At 39.0% G+C, this 18,636-nt stretch overlaps 1 protein-coding gene and 1 long non-coding RNA gene across 13 annotated transcripts in view; one reads left to right on the forward strand and one right to left on the reverse strand.

The window, feature by feature from the left end:
* The window catches only part of TENM2 (teneurin transmembrane protein 2), a 2,592,228-nt gene that overhangs the window by 1,719,723 nt on the left and 853,869 nt on the right, over positions 1 to 18,636 (forward strand). The gene's annotated exons all lie outside the window — the stretch shown is intronic.
* Positions 12,238 to 18,636, reverse strand: part of LOC130369634 (uncharacterized) — a 55,892-nt gene continuing 49,493 nt past the window's right edge. The window contains exon 3 of the long non-coding RNA XR_008843070.1: positions 12,238 to 12,345. This is a non-coding gene — a long non-coding RNA (uncharacterized LOC130369634). The remainder of the gene's footprint in view (positions 12,346 to 18,636) is intronic.

Consider the following 18,636-nt stretch of genomic DNA (forward strand, 5'->3'; position numbering starts at 1 on the left):
TTGAAGCTCTCTGCTTGTAAGGAAAATGGATATTCAAAATAAAAAATTTTTGGTTCACATATACAATATGTCTACTTTATGTTTGCATCATAAAATTTAAGAGTTTTTACTTTTAGAAGACACCAGAGGGCTTCAAAGTTCAGCAGCAATTTTGAAATTTTTCACAAAATTTTCAAACTCAGTTTTGAAGTGGATTTGAAGGGTCTTCATATTAGAAATACCCCATAAAAGACCCCATTATAAAAACTACAACCCCCAAAGTATTCAAAATGACATTCAGTAAGTGTATTAACCCTTTAGGTGTTTCCCAGGAATAGCAGCAAAATGAAGGAGAAAATTCAAAATATTCATTTTTTACAATCGCATGTTCTTGTAGACCCAATTTTTGAATTTTTGCAAGCGGTAAAAAGGATAAAATTTTTACTTGTATTTGAAACCCAATTTCTCTCGAGTAAGCACATACCTCATATGTCTATGTTAATTGTTCAGCGGGAGCAGTAGAGGGCTCAGAAGGGAAGGAGCGACAAATGGTTTTTGGGGGGCATGTCACCTTTAGGAAGCCCCTATGGTGCCAGGACAGCAAAAAAAAAACACATGGCATACCATTTTGGAAACTAGACCCCTCGGGGAACGTAACAAGGAGTAAAGTGAACCTTAATACCCCACAGGTGATTAACGACTTTTGCATATGTAAAAAAAAAAATATTTACCTAAAATGCTTTGGTTTCCCAAAAATGTTACATTTTTTAAAAGGGTAATAGCAGAAAATACCCCCCAAAATTTGAAGCTCAATTTCTCCCGATTCAGAAAACACCCCATATGGGGGTGAAAATTGCTCTGCTGGCGCACTACAGGTCTCAGAAAAGTAGGAGTCACATTTGGCTTTTTGAGAGCAAATTTTGCTCTGGGGGCATGCTGCATTTAGAAAGCCCCTATGGTGCCAGAACAGCAAAAAAAAAACACATGGCATACCATTTTGGAAACTAGACCCTTCGGGGAACGTAACAAGGGATAATGTGAACCTTAATACCCTACAGGTGTTTCACGACTTTTGCATATGTAAAAAAAAAATTTAGTTTTACCTAAAATACTTGGTTTCCCAAAATGTTTACATTTTTAAAAAGAGTAATGGCAGAAAATACCCCCCCAAAATTTAAAGCCCAATTTCTCCCGATTCAGAAAACACCCCATATGGGGGTGAAAATTGCTCTGCTGGCGCACTACAGGTCTCAGAAGAGAAGGAGTCACATTTGGCTTTTTGAGAGCAAATTTTGCTCTGGGGGCATGCCGCATTTAGGAAGCCCCTATGGTGCCAGAACAGCAAAAAAAAAAACATGGCATACCATTTTGGAAACTAGACCCCTCGGGGAACATTACAAGGGGTAATGTGAACCTTTATACCCCACGACCTTTGCATATGTAAAAAAAATAATAATTTTTTTTACCTAAAATGCTTGTTTTCCCAAAAATTTTACATTTTTAAAAAGGGTAATAGCAGAAAATACCCCCCAAAATTTGAAGCTCAATTTCTCCCGATTCAGAAAACACCCCATATGGGGGTGAAAATTGCTCTGCTGGCGCACTACAGGTCTCAGAAAAGTAGGAGTCACATTTGGCTTTTTGAGAGCAAATTTTGCTCTGGGGGCATGCTGCATTTAGAAAGCCCCTATGGTGCCAGAACAGCAAAAAAAAAACACATGGCATACCATTTTGGAAACTAGACCCTTCGGGGAACGTAACAAGGGATAATGTGAACCTTAATACCCTACAGGTGTTTCACGACTTTTGCATATGTAAAAAAAAAATTTAGTTTTACCTAAAATACTTGGTTTCCCAAAATGTTTACATTTTTAAAAAGAGTAATGGCAGAAAATACCCCCCCAAAATTTAAAGCCCAATTTCTCCCGATTCAGAAAACACCCCATATGGGGGTGAAAATTGCTCTGCTGGCGCACTACAGGTCTCAGAAGAGAAGGAGTCACATTTGGCTTTTTGAGAGCAAATTTTGCTCTGGGGGCATGCCGCATTTAGGAAGCCCCTATGGTGCCAGAACAGCAAAAAAAAAAACATGGCATACCATTTTGGAAACTAGACCCCTCGGGGAACATTACAAGGGGTAATGTGAACCTTTATACCCCACGACCTTTGCATATGTAAAAAAAATAATAATTTTTTTTACCTAAAATGCTTGTTTTCCCAAAAATTTAACATTTTTAAAAAGGGTAATAGCAGAAAATACCCCCCAAAATTTGTAACACAATTTCTCCCGAGTGCGGCGATACCCCATATGTGGCCCTAAACTGTTGCCTTGAAATACGACAGGGCTCCAAAGTGAGAGCACCATGCGCATTTGAGGCCTAAATTAGGGACTTGCATAGGGGTGGACATAGGGGTATTCAACGCCAGTGATTCACAAACAGGGTGCCTCCAGCTGTTGTAAAACTCCCAGCATGCCTAGACAGTCAGTGGCTATCTGGCAATACTGGAAGTAGTTGTTTTGCAACAGCTGGAGACTCCGTTTTGGAAACAGTGGCGTACCAGACGTTTTTCATTTTTTATTGGGGAGGGGAGGGGGGCTGTGTAGGGGTATGTGTATATGTAGTGTTTTTTACTTTTTATTTTATGGTAGTGTAGTGTTTTTAGGGTACAGTCGCACAGGCGGGGGTTCACAGTAGTTTCTTGCTGGCAGTTTCAGCTGCGGCAGGAAATTTTCCGCAGCTCAAACTTGCAGCCGGATACTTACTGTAAACCTCCGCCCATGTGAGTGTACCCTGTGCGTTCACATTGGGGAGGGGGGGGGAACATCCAGCTGTTGTAAAACTACAACTCCCAGCATGTACGGTCTATCAGTGCATGGTGGGAGTTGTAGTTTTGCAACAGCTGGAGGCACCGTTTTGGAAACAGTGGCATACCAGACGTTTTTCATTTTTATTGGGGAGGGGAGCTGTGTAGGGGTATGTGTATATGTAGTGTTTTTTACTTTTTATTTTATTTTTTATTAGTGTAGTGTAGTGTTTTTAGGGTACAGTCGCACGGGCGGGGGATCACAGTAGTTTCTCGCTAGCAGTTTGAGCTGCGGCAGAAAATTTGCCGCAGCTCAAACTTGCAGCCGGATACTTACTGTAAACCTCCGCCCATGTGAGTGTACCCTGTACATTCACATTGGGGGGAGAAACATACAGCTGCTGCAAAACTACAACTCCCAGCATGTACGGTCTATCAGTGCATGGTGGGAGTTGTAGTTTTGCAACAGCTGGAGGCACACTGGTTGTGAAACACCGAGTTTGGTAACAAACTCAGTGTTTTGCAGCCAGTGTGCCTTCAGCTGTTGCAAAAGCAACAACCCCCAGCATGTACGGACAGCGGAAGGGCATGCTGGGTCTTGTTGTTATGCAACAGCTGGAGGCATACTACTTTGGCTGGGGATGCTGGGGATTGTAGTTATGCATCAGCAGGAGACACACTGGTTTGCTACTGAACTCAGTGTGCCTTCAGCTATTGCAAAACTACAACTCTCAGCAGTCACCGACAGCCAACGGGCATGCTGGGAGTTGTAGTTATGCAACCAGCAGATGCACCACTACAACTCCCAGCATGCACTTTAGCTGATTGTGCAAGCTGGGAGTTGTAGTTATACAACAGCTGAAGGTACACTTTTTCATAGAAAAAATGTGCCTCCAGCTGTTGCAAAACTATAAGTCCCAGCATGCCCATAAGGGAATGCTGGGAGTTGTGGTGGTCTGCCTCCTGCTGTTGCATAACTACAGCTCCCAGCATGCCCTTTTTGCATGCTGGGAGCTGTTGCTAAGCAACAGCAGGAGGCTGTCACTCACCTCCTGCTGCTGCTCCGGGACACAGGTCAGTCCCTCGCCGCCGCTGCTCCTGGGGCCCCGATCCCAACATTGACCCCCACAATGACCCCCCTGGGCAATATGCCGCGATGCCTGCTGAACGATTTCAGCAGGCATCGGGCACCGGCTCCCCTCCGGCTAGCGACGGGGGGCCGGGAATGGACAGGACGTACTCCTACGTCCTCGGTCCTTAAGGACTCGGAAACGGGGGCGTAGGAGTACGTCCATTGTCCTTAAGGGGTTAAAAAAGTGTATATTTTTGGGTGGAAAAGCGCGGTCCCTGCATCTATTGCCTGTGTGTCTCTGAGAGGAGTCCAAATAAAGGAAGTGAAGGCAGGAGAAGCAGGGCTCTGTGCAGGCTCCTGGCTTGTCAATCATCCTGCTGTGTGAGCCAGGGGCATGTCATAGAGCCTCAGTGTGCCGAATCCTGCTTGTCCTAAGTGCACAGAGCCCTGCTTGTCCATCTAGACTTCCTGTATTTGTACTCCTCATAGAGAAACACAAACAATAGCTGTAGGGAAAAAGTATACAAATTTTTTAACCAATGTATATTACAAATATACATATAATGGTATTATCTACGTTATATAAGTTATGCACACTTTAAAGACGCATCCAATTTTATTTTAGCATTTTCATTTTTTCCTCCTAGCCTTCTAAAAATTATAACTCTTTTATATTTCCATTCATAGATCCATATAAGGGCTTGTTTTTTTTATAAAATGTATGGTGCAGCCAAAAAACATTATTTGGGGTAATTGAAAAGAAAACTGCAATCTTGTTAATTACGGAAGGTTTTATTTTCATGTTGTACACTTTACTGTAAAAATGATCTTTTCTTTATTCTGTGGGTCAATATGATAGAAAATGAGTATGTTTAAAATCACTCTACTTTGACCACGTATAATTTTTTTTTTATATATGTCGCTGTATGAGGGCTCTTTTTTTTGCACGGTGATCTGTAATTTTTATCAGTACCACATCTGTGTAAATGTAACTTTTTAATCGATTTATTATTTTTTTGGAATGTAATTTGACAGAAAAAACTGCAATTTTGGCCTTTTTTTTTGTACGTTTACGCAGTTCACCATACGGAATAAACAACATTATATTTTGATAGTTTGGACATGCACGAGCATAAATTTTTATGCATTTTTATGCTTTTTTGATTTAAAGGGAAGAAGGGGCCTTTTAAATTTTTATTGGTTAAGGGTCTTCTTTACATTTTTCTTTAAACTTTTTTCACATTTTTCTTTAAACTTTTTTTTACAGTCCTTAGATTGCAGATACTGAACAGTACTGATCAGTATTATCGGCGATCTACTTCTCTGGTGTGCTCAATGCCAGACCAGAGAAGAAGACCCCGGACGACAACTGGAGCAGGTGAGGAGACCTTCGGCCGCCACATTGGATGATCGGATCCCTGTGCCACAGGTGATCCAATTATTTGTTCAAATGCCCGTATTGCCCGCATTGCCACAGATACCGTGATCTGTATTGATCATGGCATTGGTGGGGTTAACGCGATCGCACTGATGTCCACCATTACCGGCGGGTCCCTGACTGCTGACAGCAGACGTGACCTGCCATGTATGATGTGAGCGCCGTTTCGGTGCTTGCGTCACATACAGGACTGAAATGTACATCCTGGTATGTTAAGTGCCACGACACCAGGATGTACATTTACATCCTGTATCATTAAGTGTGAAGGTAATTTAGGCAAGCACTATGCCAGGTTTAAAACACAGCTTTATGGTTACCCTCACCTTTTTCAAAATTCTTTGTTGGCCAGCATAAGACATTTTCTCGTCACCTGGATTAATACACGAGTAGTGTTAAGATTTTTAAGAATGCTGCAGCACATTAGTCTGGGTAACTGTAGGTTCATTGTAGTGCAACTAATCCTGTGTGAAAAGGTACCTAGCTGTCAGTTCTCATTTTCTGAAAACTAGAATGACAGTTCTCTGTTCCTTAAGGATGGCAAGTTGGAGCCTAAAATAAAGTCTAAATAAAGTTGGAGATGAAGATTTATTTGCAACCCTGATATCCTAGGGGAAATTAGAGAGTGGATATCAGGGGAATGCATGACACATATCTTCTCAGTTAACAAAAAATTCCTAATCTTGTCAAATCTTAGAAAACCTGAGCACAATTCATTTTCATCACCAAATACATTTCACTAGGTTCCAATGTGCATTTGCCGAATGCCCTGTGTTTATTTGCGGAGAAACAAGCAGTGATGCTTGTACAGAGAATTGTTGCCTATTACCATATATACTGTATTTGCTATTGCAGGTACAAATGTGTATATTGTGCCATATCGGAAAAAAGAGTAAAAAAAATATCCATGTACATTTTACTTTATTACCTTTTATCCACTTATTTATTATATATACAAAACAGTTGTGCACTTGTACTTCATGTACTGTCTTGTTATGCAGCTGCACTACATAAGCTGTACTGTTCTCTTCCTGTCTACATATGATGTTATTTTCTCTACCTATACTACCTGCACTGTAGAATAAGTATATGTATCAGTATTTCATGTACAGTACTACTATCTGCATGTTACTACTCTTTAACATTTACTCTACTATGTTCTACTTGTACTTTGTGTTCTTTACTACTCTTAACCTGTCAATGTGTACTGTATTGTTACCTAACCTATATGTTTTATAATACTATCTGCACAGTTCTGCTTTTCACCTGTACTTAATTTTGTGTACTACTGTGCTATGTACTGAACCGCTACCTACATCCACTAAATTGACTGCATTGGCATTTTCCTGTACTGTATGCACTGTACTGCCATAAACTTGTGCTGCATGTTTTATGCTTCTATCAGCTACATGCAATTTACTGCTGCTTACATTACACGCTAAAATAGCTTTACTACAATCTACGTGTACTTTATGTACTGTTTTGCTCACCTCGTGTACTACATTGACCCTATAATTGTTAGAGAAAAATCTTTATTTCGTCATTATAAAAAAAAGTTAAATAATACACGGAGGGGTTATCTTAGGACAGCAGATCATTCTAAAAGTGGCAGTGAGTTATTGTTAATTGATGCATTAGCCTATTCTTGTTAGAAAATACTTACATACTTTTTTTTTTTTTTGCTTCAACCATCAGTAGAGTAGTAGAAAAGATTACCTCTGTATGCTGCTACCTCTGTTTGCAATAATTTTAAAAGTAGAAAAGTTTTTTTTTTCCATTCACTGTTGTAATGAGCTGTAAAAAAAAAAAAAGTTCCCCCATATTTTGTAATTCAGTGCTTGATATCTACCATAGTATATGAGGATTTATATACAGCCAAGAAGAAAGAAATGACGATTGCAGCTCTGATTAGGCTTCAGCAGCAGGGCTCAGAGCCCTTGTTCAGGGTATTGCGAGCAGTGGAAGGGGGGGGGGGGGGGGGACACAGTGAGTGGTCAGTGTTACTATAGTTTTCTTATAGATGGAGGATGGGAGAATCGGAGGACTGCAGATGCATGTCCTCTTTAGTACAGCTTAACTAATGAGTACACAAATAAATAGTCAACATCCCACTGGTATTTAATTTGCAAATAGCTCTTCGGACATTGTTTTATTGCAAAGACAAATACGTAAGAATATCAATAATTCCAGGTATGAAGCATTGGTAAAGGGAATGTTTGTGGTGAGATAACTCCTTTAGTGCAGATGACTAAATCATCTTGCCAAGGTTGACTGATATAAAATTGTCTTTGCAAAAACGCATTTATGAAAAAAGTCTGTATAATAATATGTAGTTGGTAATCCTAAAGAAAAAGGCTAGAAATGTGTTTAATCATCCTTTATAATATATGCATACAGTGCTTTAACTGTATAAGAGCTCAATGTGCCCTATTTGCCTCTATTTGCCCTAATGGTACTTTCCTATGGGAAGCTTGTAAAGAAGCTGTCAGAATGAAGCATATGGTAAAACATGGGAAGAACCAAGCTATGAAACATAGTGGATGAAGCTTGTTACAGCACTAGCTGTTTACAGAGAGCATGTGTCATATCTGTGCCAGATCACTCACAATGCCGGCATGAACTTCTATCTCCTGCTGTTTGTGCTTTCAGGGCTTCTTTCCATTCATGCCATATTCATCTAGCTTCCATGTCTTTTGGATGAAAAGTGTCAAAAAAATGTATTTTTATGGTGCCATTCACATACTTTCAGTTTTTCATATAGCGTTGTTTCTTTTTTGTTTTCCTTTCAGCATTTCACATTATTTATCCATATTAAATGCATTTCTGCTCTCATATTTCAATTGAATTTTTTCTCAGTTAAAACTTATTTTATTTAATGTCATCTAGTAAAACATCATAAATAAAAGTCCTCCTTTTATTCTAGACAAGGTCTATTATATGTTACTGCCGCCAAGTAGCCACCAATAATCCATTGTTTGTTTCCCTTAACTCATCTTGTACAACAAATATTGACTGAAGAGTAACAACACAGTGATGTCTGTACTCACTGAATGACAAGTAAATGAGATACATGTTCGATCTATCTTCATCTTATGAGTGCTATTGGCATACAGGGTTTATCACCGTGCAATAATACTGCTCACAAATTTTCATAGGGTCGTGATCAGGGCTCCTTGTCACTATGTAAATGTGTGTCCAAAGGTGAACTAGTCCTTGACTACACGCCATTTTACTGTGTAGCCCCCTACAGCATTAGACTTAAAAGAACTTAAAGACTTTGGACATCTTAATACAGTTTTTTTGTTTTACTTTTTTACTTTCTTAATTCAAATATTAACCCCTTTACTCTTAAGCCTGTTTTGAACTTAATGACCAAGGCAAATTTTAAAAATCTGACATGTGAAAATTTCAAAATCTGATTTTTCAGGGACCAGTTCAGTTCTGAAGTGGAATTGAGGGGCCTGTATGCTAGATACCCCATAAAAACTAAACCCTTAAAGTAGTCAGAATGACATTAAAGGGGTACTCCGGATAGGGGATGAGATGTCTAATTGCAGGGGGCCCACTGCTAGGGACCTCCACGATCCCCCCTGCAGCAGCCCAGTACCTCAGCAGCCCAGAGCTAAGTTTTCTCCGAGGCTGATGCCGGGCAGTGCAGGGGATGGGCATTGTGACATCATGGCCCCGCCCCCTTGCGATGTCACGTCCACCCCCTCAATGCAAGTCTATGGAAGGGGTGTGACGCCCCCTCCCATAGACTTGTATTGAGGGGGCGTGGCATGACATCATGAGGGGGTGGGCTATGATATCATGGTGCTCGATCCCCTGTACTGCCCGTCATCAGCTTTGGAGAAAACTTAGCTCCGGGCTGCAGAGGCTGCTGCAGAGGGGATCGCAGGGGTCCCCAGCAGAGTGCCCCCCTGCGATCAGACATCTTATCCCCTATCCTTTGGATAGGGAATAAGATGTCTAACAGCGGAGTACCCCTTTAAAGAGGTTTATTAACCCTTTAGGTGTTTCACAGAAATGAAAGCAAAGTGGAGGCAGAATTTTAAAATTTCATTTTTTGCAGATTTTTCTTTTTGATCCATTTTTTTCCCATAACACAGTAGGTGTTGACAAAGAAATGCAACTCAAGATTTATTCCCCAAATTCTGACGTATTTGGAAAAATCCCATATCATGTCTCTCACACAGGCCTCAGACATGAAGGCGTGCTGTGTGGATTTTGGGGCCTCCTTTTAGTTTAGGATATTTTGTTGGCATCATATAAAATTACAGAGACCTTGGGGTGCAAAAAAATTTTTGGGAAACAAGTTGATGCTTTCATTGGTACCATTCTGGGGTACATGTTACACTGTTCAATTTTTATTTTATTTTTTATGAGGTGGTATGCATAAAAAAATCTATTCTGTGGATGTTTTTATAAATTTTTTTAGGCCGTTCGTCATGCGGTATAAATGACATGTTATCTTTACTCTGCAGTTGATACAATTATGTTTGTAAGTCACCTTATTCTGTGAGCCATAACTTTTAAATGTTTTCACTGACTCAATTGTGTGAGGACTCTTTTTTTTTGCGGGACATGTTGACGTTTTTGGGGGGGGCTATTTTTGGGTGTGTTTTGGGGTGTAAAATAGATACATGTATATATATATATATATATATATATATATATATATATATATATATGCTTTTGGAGATTTCAGCATAGGACGGCCTTCAGTGCGGTGCAGAGCATCCCCCAGATTGCCATGCCGGATACAAACACACTTCTCTCCTCAAGAAAACAACACCAATCACAAGGTCCGAGTTAAATGCAGGCTAAAAGATCTTTATTGCATCAGAGCATAAGGCACAACATTTTGGCTAAACGAGCCTTTTTCAAGCATAGTACAAAGATACAAACATCAATCTTAAATAAGTGACAAATGTTCGTGATTGGTGGAACCACATATGTGAATCATAAGGTTATCAACATTTATATAATATATTTTATTATTATTATTTTTATTATTATTATTATTTATATATATATACATATATATATATATATTTTTTTTTTTCACATTTAACTTTTTTTTTTTTACTATTATACACATAATTTAATGGAGTACACATCTGTACGCCACTGAATTATGCCTATATTTGTCAGTTTTACACTGACAGGCATAGGATAGATCAGTTTCTACCTTATTTAGAGACTGATCTGCTCCTGTTGCCATGACAACAGAGGCCACAGTCAGGCCTCCATTTGCCATGGCAACCATCGGCACGCTGCTTTCACTTTGCAGAGCGCTGATCGTAGACAGAGGGAGCTCCCTCCCTCTGTAACCCAAATAGACTCTGCGGTCACAGTGAGCTCAGCTCCGATCCTGGTACCTACCTATAACCCTAATGAGTCCCTACTGAGTTGATCCAGAGGAAGACAAAAATCCCTCATACACGAGGCAAAAATTCCTTCCCGACTCCAAATATGGCAATCATAATAGGTCCCTGGATTAACCCTCTGTCCCTATATATCTAGAATCCATAACCTGTAATGTTATCCAGACCCCTTTTAAAGCGTACCCGTCAGATCCAACAAATTTTTTTTTATATATCACTCAATACCTAATCCTGACCATGTACATGTATTTTTTATGTGTCTAGCACCTCTATTTATTTTTTATTACACTTTTAATTTAGCTCACTAGTCTGAATTCCTCTCAAAGGGAGGGGGCGTGGTCTCCGGTTCAGGTCTCCACCCCCTCCCTCAGAATGCTGTCTGCTCACATCTCCCCTAGCATTAGCAAAACTACAACTCCCAGCTTGTCCTCACTGACAGTAGTGGGACACAAGCTGACAGTGGGAGGATTTTTCCTCCAGCTGTGAGCCCTGCACTCACAGCTGTCAATCAAGGAAGTGTGTCCATGACATAGGTGATGATGCATGGACACAGCAGGACTAGTATGTATCCAAGCAGGCAGCGGGGGCAGTTGTTTGACTGGCTTTTTCACGATGAAATACTGAAAAATTTCGAATGAAAGCAATTGCAAAACCTATTGGTTTTGTATGCTTTACAACATATCAAAAGTTGTTGTATCTGACAGTGCCCATTTAAATTCTTTTACAGAGTTAACCATGACCACCTCCTTAGGCAGATAATTCACAATCTCACTGCTCTTACAGTAAAGAACCCCCATCTGTGCTGGTATAGAAACCTTCTTTCCTCTAAACATAGAGGATGCCCCCTTGTTAATAGATACAGTCCTGGGTATAAATAGATCATGGGAGAGATCTCTGTAAGGTCGCCTGACATTTATACATAGTTATTAGGTCTCACCTAAGCCTCCTTTTTTTTAACTAAATAACCCTAATTCTGATAATTTTTCTGTGTACTGTAGTCCTCCCATTCCCGTATTACTCTGGTTACCTGTCTTTGAACCCTCTCCAGCCCCACTATATCTTTTTTGTACACTGGTGCCCAGTACTGTACACAGTACTCTATGTGTGGTCTGACTAGTGATTTGTACAGCGGTAGAATTATTTCCTTGTCGTGGGCATCTATGCCCCTATTGATGCACCCTATGATTTTATTTTCCTTGGCAGAAGCAGTCCGACACTGGTCACTACAGCTAAATGTACTATTAACTAAGACTCCCAAATCCTTTTCCATGTCAGTTGTCCCAAGTATGCTCCCATTTAATACATAGTCCCAGCCAGGATTTTTCCTCCCCATGTGCATAACCTTACATTTATCAGTGTCGAACCTCATCTGCCATACTACATTTGTGTATTGCAAAAATTAACAGTAAAAAAAAAAAAATCACATATTTCAATTAAACTCCCCAAATTTACTTTTATACTTACACTCACTTGTATACTTCACACACTTGTATACAGACACACAATCACTAGCTTAGACAATTGCTTAGTATACTTTCTTTTATTGTTAGCAGATACTACCTCTCTCTCTCTTCCACTGCCTGGAAGTGAATGCAAAGGGCTAGCTGGCTACAAACTTCTGCAATTTATCAGCTGCTAATGAATTAACTACTCCACATGCTCTCCACCTGTATTTCTCCCAGACAGAGAAAGAGAAAAAAAAACTCTCAGAAATGCACTCAATGCTCACAATACTTATTTACTTACTACAGTATTCCCTTAATTTTAAAGGGGTACTCCGTTGGAACACTTTTTTTTTTTAATCAACTGGTGCCAGAAAGTTAAACAGATTTGTTAATTACTTCTATAAAAAAATCTTAATCCTTCCAGTACTTATTAGCTGCTGACTACTACAGAGGATTTTTTCTTTCTTTTTGGAACACAGGGCTCTCTACTAACATCACGAGCACAGTGTTCTCTGCTGACATCTCTGTCCATTTAGGAACTGTCTAGAGCAGCATATGTTTGCTATGGGGATTTTCTCCTACTCTGGACAGTTCTTAAAATGGACAGAGATTTCAGCAGAGAGCACTGTGCTCGTGATTCAGCAGAGAGCTCTGTGTTCCAAAAAGAAAAAAAATTCCTCTGTAGTATTCAGCAGCTAATAAGTACTGGAAGGATTAATATTTTTTAATAGAAGTAATTTACAAATCTGTTTAACTTTCTGGCACCAGTTGATTTAAAAGAAGAAAAAAAAAGTTTTCCACTGGAGTACCCCTTTAAGTCTCTCTCACTTTTATACTTGCACTCACTTGTATACTTCACACTCTTATTTATATACAGACACACAATCACTAGCTCAGACAATGGCTATATTTTCTTTTATAGTTACTAGACACCACCGCTCTCTTCCACTGCCTGGAAGTGGGTGCAAAGGATAGCTGGCTGCAAATAGCTGCAATTTATCAGTTGCTAATTAATTAACTACTCCACCAACTCTCCACCTGTATTCCTCCAAGACAGAGAAAGAGAAAAAAAGCTCACAGAAATGCACTTAATGCTCACAATACTTCTTACAGTATTCCCTTCATTTTAAGTCCCTCTCACTTTTATACTTACACTCATTTGTATACTTCACACTCAATCACTAGTTCAAACAATTGCTTAGTATACTTTATTTTATAGTTACCAGACACCACCTCTCTCTTCCACTGCCTGGAAGTGAATGCAAAATTATTTCAAGTGATATTGCGGGAAGAGGTTAAGCAACTTCCTTAGTAGTTTCAATGTGTGGTGTCTTCTTCTTCAATGTGTGGGCTCTTCTTCATCAATGGATAGAAGGTTATATACAATATACAATATAGTAGATTGTGCAGAGCAGGGAAAGCATCCAGTGAGAACAGATTACACAGGCTGCACTGTACCACAGTGTAGACAGGGAGAAGAGCACACACAAGGCACTTGAAAAAGTGTACTGCATTGAACAGTGGAAGAGATCACATGGGCTGTGTATAAGTGTAAATAGTAAGCAAAGCATAACTGGTAAGCTCTGTATAGTGGGTGGGGAGAGATTACACACAACATCAGTGTCTTGCATAGGAGATTAGATCCCTCTTGGGTTATAGAAATCTGTGCGGATACATAAGAGCTAGTGAAGGAAGTCAGACTCATCCTAGACATGCAGACCTCACATGCTGCATACTGTATATTATTGGTAGGAACTCACTCACATGAAACAGTCTAAAACTAGGAGCAGGTTAAAAACCTGAAATCAGGGGTTCTTAAAATAAACATAGAAATGGAAATTTTCAACTTAGTGTATCATAAAGATAACCACTACAAAGGCATTTTCCCAAGTCATTGTTGTCCATAGTCTTTAAATTCCTAAGCTTAGATTTTTTTGTTTCAATGCAAATATTAAATACTGTGCAGAACAAGTGTTCTTTATGTTGTGTTTAATCTTACCTTGTAGTGTCCTATGTAAAAGCTCCATGAATGCATAAGATAAAAATACTGGTCTGTTTTTGAGGTCAAGGGGAAGGTGGTTAAGTTATATTTCTGTATGACAGTTTGGCGACAAGACAAGGGGAAGCAGCAGATAGAGGATAGTGATGCAGTATGACAGCAAGGACAATGATATATACTAAAAAGAACAACAGAAGGGTTTTTAAGATAATGCACTGTCTGGGAAAGAACTGCTGACGTTCTTTTAGAGATCTGAGCCATGGAGATTTTATTTAGTTTGGCAGAGTGGAGCCAAAAAAAGAAAAAAAATGCTTGAGCAGTAATATGTCCCTTTAGACATTTTGCAGTAGTTGCTTAAAGTTGCCTTCTCAATCTTCATTTAAGTATAGTCTGTATTTGGTCTCAAAGATATTTTCAGTGAGCCGGACACCCAATAAATATGTGGCAGTAATAATATGGGGAAGTTTTTATCACATGTCTGGGTTGGCAATGTACCTTTTAGCATTAGGTTTTATAAGGCTGAGTGTATATCTTTATTTTCTTAGCATTTAATTAATACATTTTATGGTTTTCTGCAGTAATTTCTCTGTGTCTCGCTGTTTTTCACTCTTGCTGTTAGGTTTTTGAATGCATTCACCATCATTTCAGTATATCAGAACTTTTCTCCAATTAGCCTTAAGTTTTCAATCACTTCGGCTTCAGAATGTGACCTCTTGTTCTCATATACTTATTTCTTTGAAATATGCTTCCATCCTTAGCTTTGTTAAACCCCTTAATGTTTTTCAAAGAACAGGCCTAAGCTTTTACAAGGACTGGTTGGAAAATATATTCTTAAGCATCTCCTGCTTTTCTCAAACTGAGTTCTTCTACCCACAAAATAGCAGGGCGGACTAGATGTGACGCCTTTTTCTGGAAGGCAAGGGAATATATTTAGCTTTGAAATATTTCACACCACTGTTGTCCTTAAATGAAATAATGTACAGTAGATATTTCTTTTTTTTTGTAACTTGAATATTGTATGTAAAATGGTGACTTACCGCGACATACCGTAGTATCTGTATAACTGACGCCTCTGGCACTATTTATGGAGACCTGGTTAATTTGAGCCTTTTTTATAGGAAAGCACTATTACCACCTTACTTCCTATCCCTAGAACTAGTCAAGCTATATGGTTACATGTCTCAAGATGTGATATCAATTAGATTTTTATTGGATGATCAATTTAGAGAAATAGAATAGGAAATATGAAACGTTATACTGTATATTACCTCAGTGAGGAAAAAAAGAATTACAAGGATTTCATCAGTAATTATAGTATAAGATTTGGACAAGTGGGGGGACAAGTGGGGGGCGTTTGAAAGTGGGGGGCGTTTGAAATCTATGATTCTTGGAAAGTTTAAGTTATGCTGCTGTAAGTCGGGTACCTCCTCTGTGTTCCAGAATATGTATTCAAAACCTCTTCACACTCTTTCATTTTTTTCAGATGTTGTTATGATAAACCCTTGTATAATGGTATAATAAAGCAACTCATGAATATTGTCATAATCCACACTGCACAGATAATCAGATGAGCGTACATTATCAGCTCAGCTGTCTAGTTTGTAGCTGTGAACTTCTCTCCCGCTCCTGTCTTCCCAGGATGAGACCATTGATGTGAAGAGGGTAGCTCATTCTACTGCTCATTATATTTTAAGGCAGCAGGAAGCCTTTACCAGATAAGACAGTAGTAAGCCTGTTCTGACACAAACTACTGTGACTGAGAAAGGCTTCCTGCTGCCCTAAACTCTAATGAACAGTAATATGAGCTTCCCTGTTCAATTGGTATTGTTAAAGACCATCAATTATAAATGTCATATACTGCAACATGGCATATTACAAATGCTCCAGAATTTGGGTGTAAATTGCGCTAAAAAACTATCTTACATGACTTGCACCACAATTATTATTAGAGTTAGATACTTTTAACTTCTTAATGACAGTGACTGTACATCTACGTCCATTGCCTGCTTCTGCTGTATGAAGACCGAGCACGCTTCATACCGGTGGGTCCTGGTTGTTATCCGCAACCAGGACCTACGGCTATCTCCGGACATCGTCGATTGCACAGTGCATGCAAACTAACGATTGCATGTAATAGTTCCCTATGGGCACCAAAAAAAGTTATAGAAAAAGTTCATGTGAATTATCCCCTTCCCTAATAAAAGTTTGAATCACCCCCTTTTCCTATTTTTTAAATAAAATAATGTAACCTAAAATAAACATAAACATATCTGGTGTCACTGTGTGTGTAAATATCCAAACTATTAAATACAATGTTTATTAACCCCTTAAGGACCAAGCCCAGTTTACCTTAAGGACCAGAGCATTTTTTGCACATCTGACCACTGTCACTTTAAGCATTAATAACTCTGGGACGCTTTTACTTATGAATTTGATTCCGAGATTGTTTTTTCGTGACATATTTTGCTTTAACATAGTGGTAAATTCTCATCGATACTTGCATAATTTCTTGGTGAAAAATTCAAAAATTTCATGAAAAGTTTCTAACTTTCAAGCTCTCTGCTTGTAAGGAAAATAGGCATTACAAATACAATTTTTTTCAGGGACCAGTTCAGTTTTGAAGTGGATTTGAAGTGGATTGCCTACCCAATGTGGGGGGACTACAACCTAATGTGGGGGAACTACAACCTAATGTGGGGGGAACTACAACCTAATGTGGGGGAACTTTACTGCCAACTTAATGTGGGGTAACTACAGCCTAATGTGGGGGAACTATACTGCCAACCTAATGTGGAGGAACTACAACCTAATGTGGGGGAACTATACTGCCAACCTAATGTGAGGGAACTATACTGCCAGTCTAATGTGGGGGAACTACAACCTAATGTGGGGGAACTATTCTGCCTACCTAACGCGGGGGAACTGTACTGCCAACCTAATGTGGGGGAACTATGCTGCCAACCTGATGTGGGGGAACATACTGCTAACCTAATGTGGGGGGGAACTCTACTGCCAAAGTGTTATGGGGGAACTATACTGCCAACCTAATGTGGGGGAACTACACAAAAATATAAAAATTGTACTATTCTGATCCCTATAACTCTTTTATTTTTCTGTATATGGGGATGTATGAGGGTAATTTTTTTGAGCTGTGATTTGTAGTTTTTATTGGTACCATTTTTGTTTTGATGGGACTTTTCAATTGCTTTTTAGATTTTTTTTAATGGTATTTGAAGTGACCAAAAATGTGCAAATCTGGTCAGTGCACTATTACGACTTTTGGGGCCCCACTTTTGATTTTTTCCAGGGCCACGCTAAGCCTAAAACCTGCCCTGCCTATGATGAAAATAACAGGCCTCTCTCATCTTTTTAAGTGGTAAAACTTGCACAATTGGTGGCTGACTAAATGCTTTTTTGCCCCACTGTACATGTTTCTACCTTGTTTTAGTTGTGTCCTCCAGTGGGGTCTCATACTTCTGCTAAGCAATGTTTCTGTGAGTTTCTGCCAATTTAATATTGTATAAATTTTATTATTGGCAAAACGCACAGAATGTTGTCATTTGGGAAATAATGAATGGAACATTTTAAATGCTTAGTGAATAAAACCATAAATAGTACAACATTTTATTTTGGGTTTCTGCTTTGACATTTTCAATGTGTTACCACATTAAAACAGCACAGAATGGATGAAAGCTTGCTGTTAAGAGCATACAGTGAAAATCAGCTATAAAAGATCTGCACCAGTCAAAGAAGACTGATTTAATCCATTAAATGCATGTACAATTTTATACATTCTATGATAGAAGTACAATGGCACTCACCGGGATTTAAGTCTTTGTTCTTTATTTCAATAAAGTGCAGTACAGAACCGCATCTTACCTCAGCTAAGACGCCAATGTGAACAAGTGGGGACAGCTGTTTTCTGCCGCTAGGCACTTTAAGGGTCTGTAACTTTAATGGGTAGCAAAATCAGCTGTAGAAAATATGCAGCAGATTATGTACGTGTGAATGTACCCTAAAGGTGTCTGATCAAATGCCTGCCTCTTCAGGAGTCTACATAAAGTTGAGTATGTGTTCCTTGTCAAGTGGGAATAACATGACAACATTATAGGCAGTGTTTCTCTACATCTTCACCAGTGTTTCTCTTAATCTACACCATAAAATCATAAAAAGGATTTCAGGATTTCTGTGCAAAAGACTTGCACAATAATATAGTCTTTATGAGCCATATATATCTTTTATTTCTCTTTATGCACAAGTTTTAGCTTATATTTACTAAATCATATGGTTAATTGGATACATAAATGGGAAGATATATATGAAATAGTAAAAACTGTTTAAACAATTATATTAACTGAACATTTTGCTGTGGAATATAAAGAATTACATCTACCAGTTCAGTCCATAGTCATAGTAATTAGGGCATTCTCTCTCAAGTACTATTGTTATATAGGAGCTGGCATGCTATATTAATATTTATATTTTATGTCATTATTTTATTGATACATTTTTAT

The sequence above is a fragment of the Hyla sarda genome, chromosome 4 (genome assembly GCF_029499605.1).
Source record: "Hyla sarda isolate aHylSar1 chromosome 4, aHylSar1.hap1, whole genome shotgun sequence".
Classification (NCBI taxonomy): Eukaryota; Metazoa; Chordata; class Amphibia; order Anura; family Hylidae; genus Hyla; species Hyla sarda.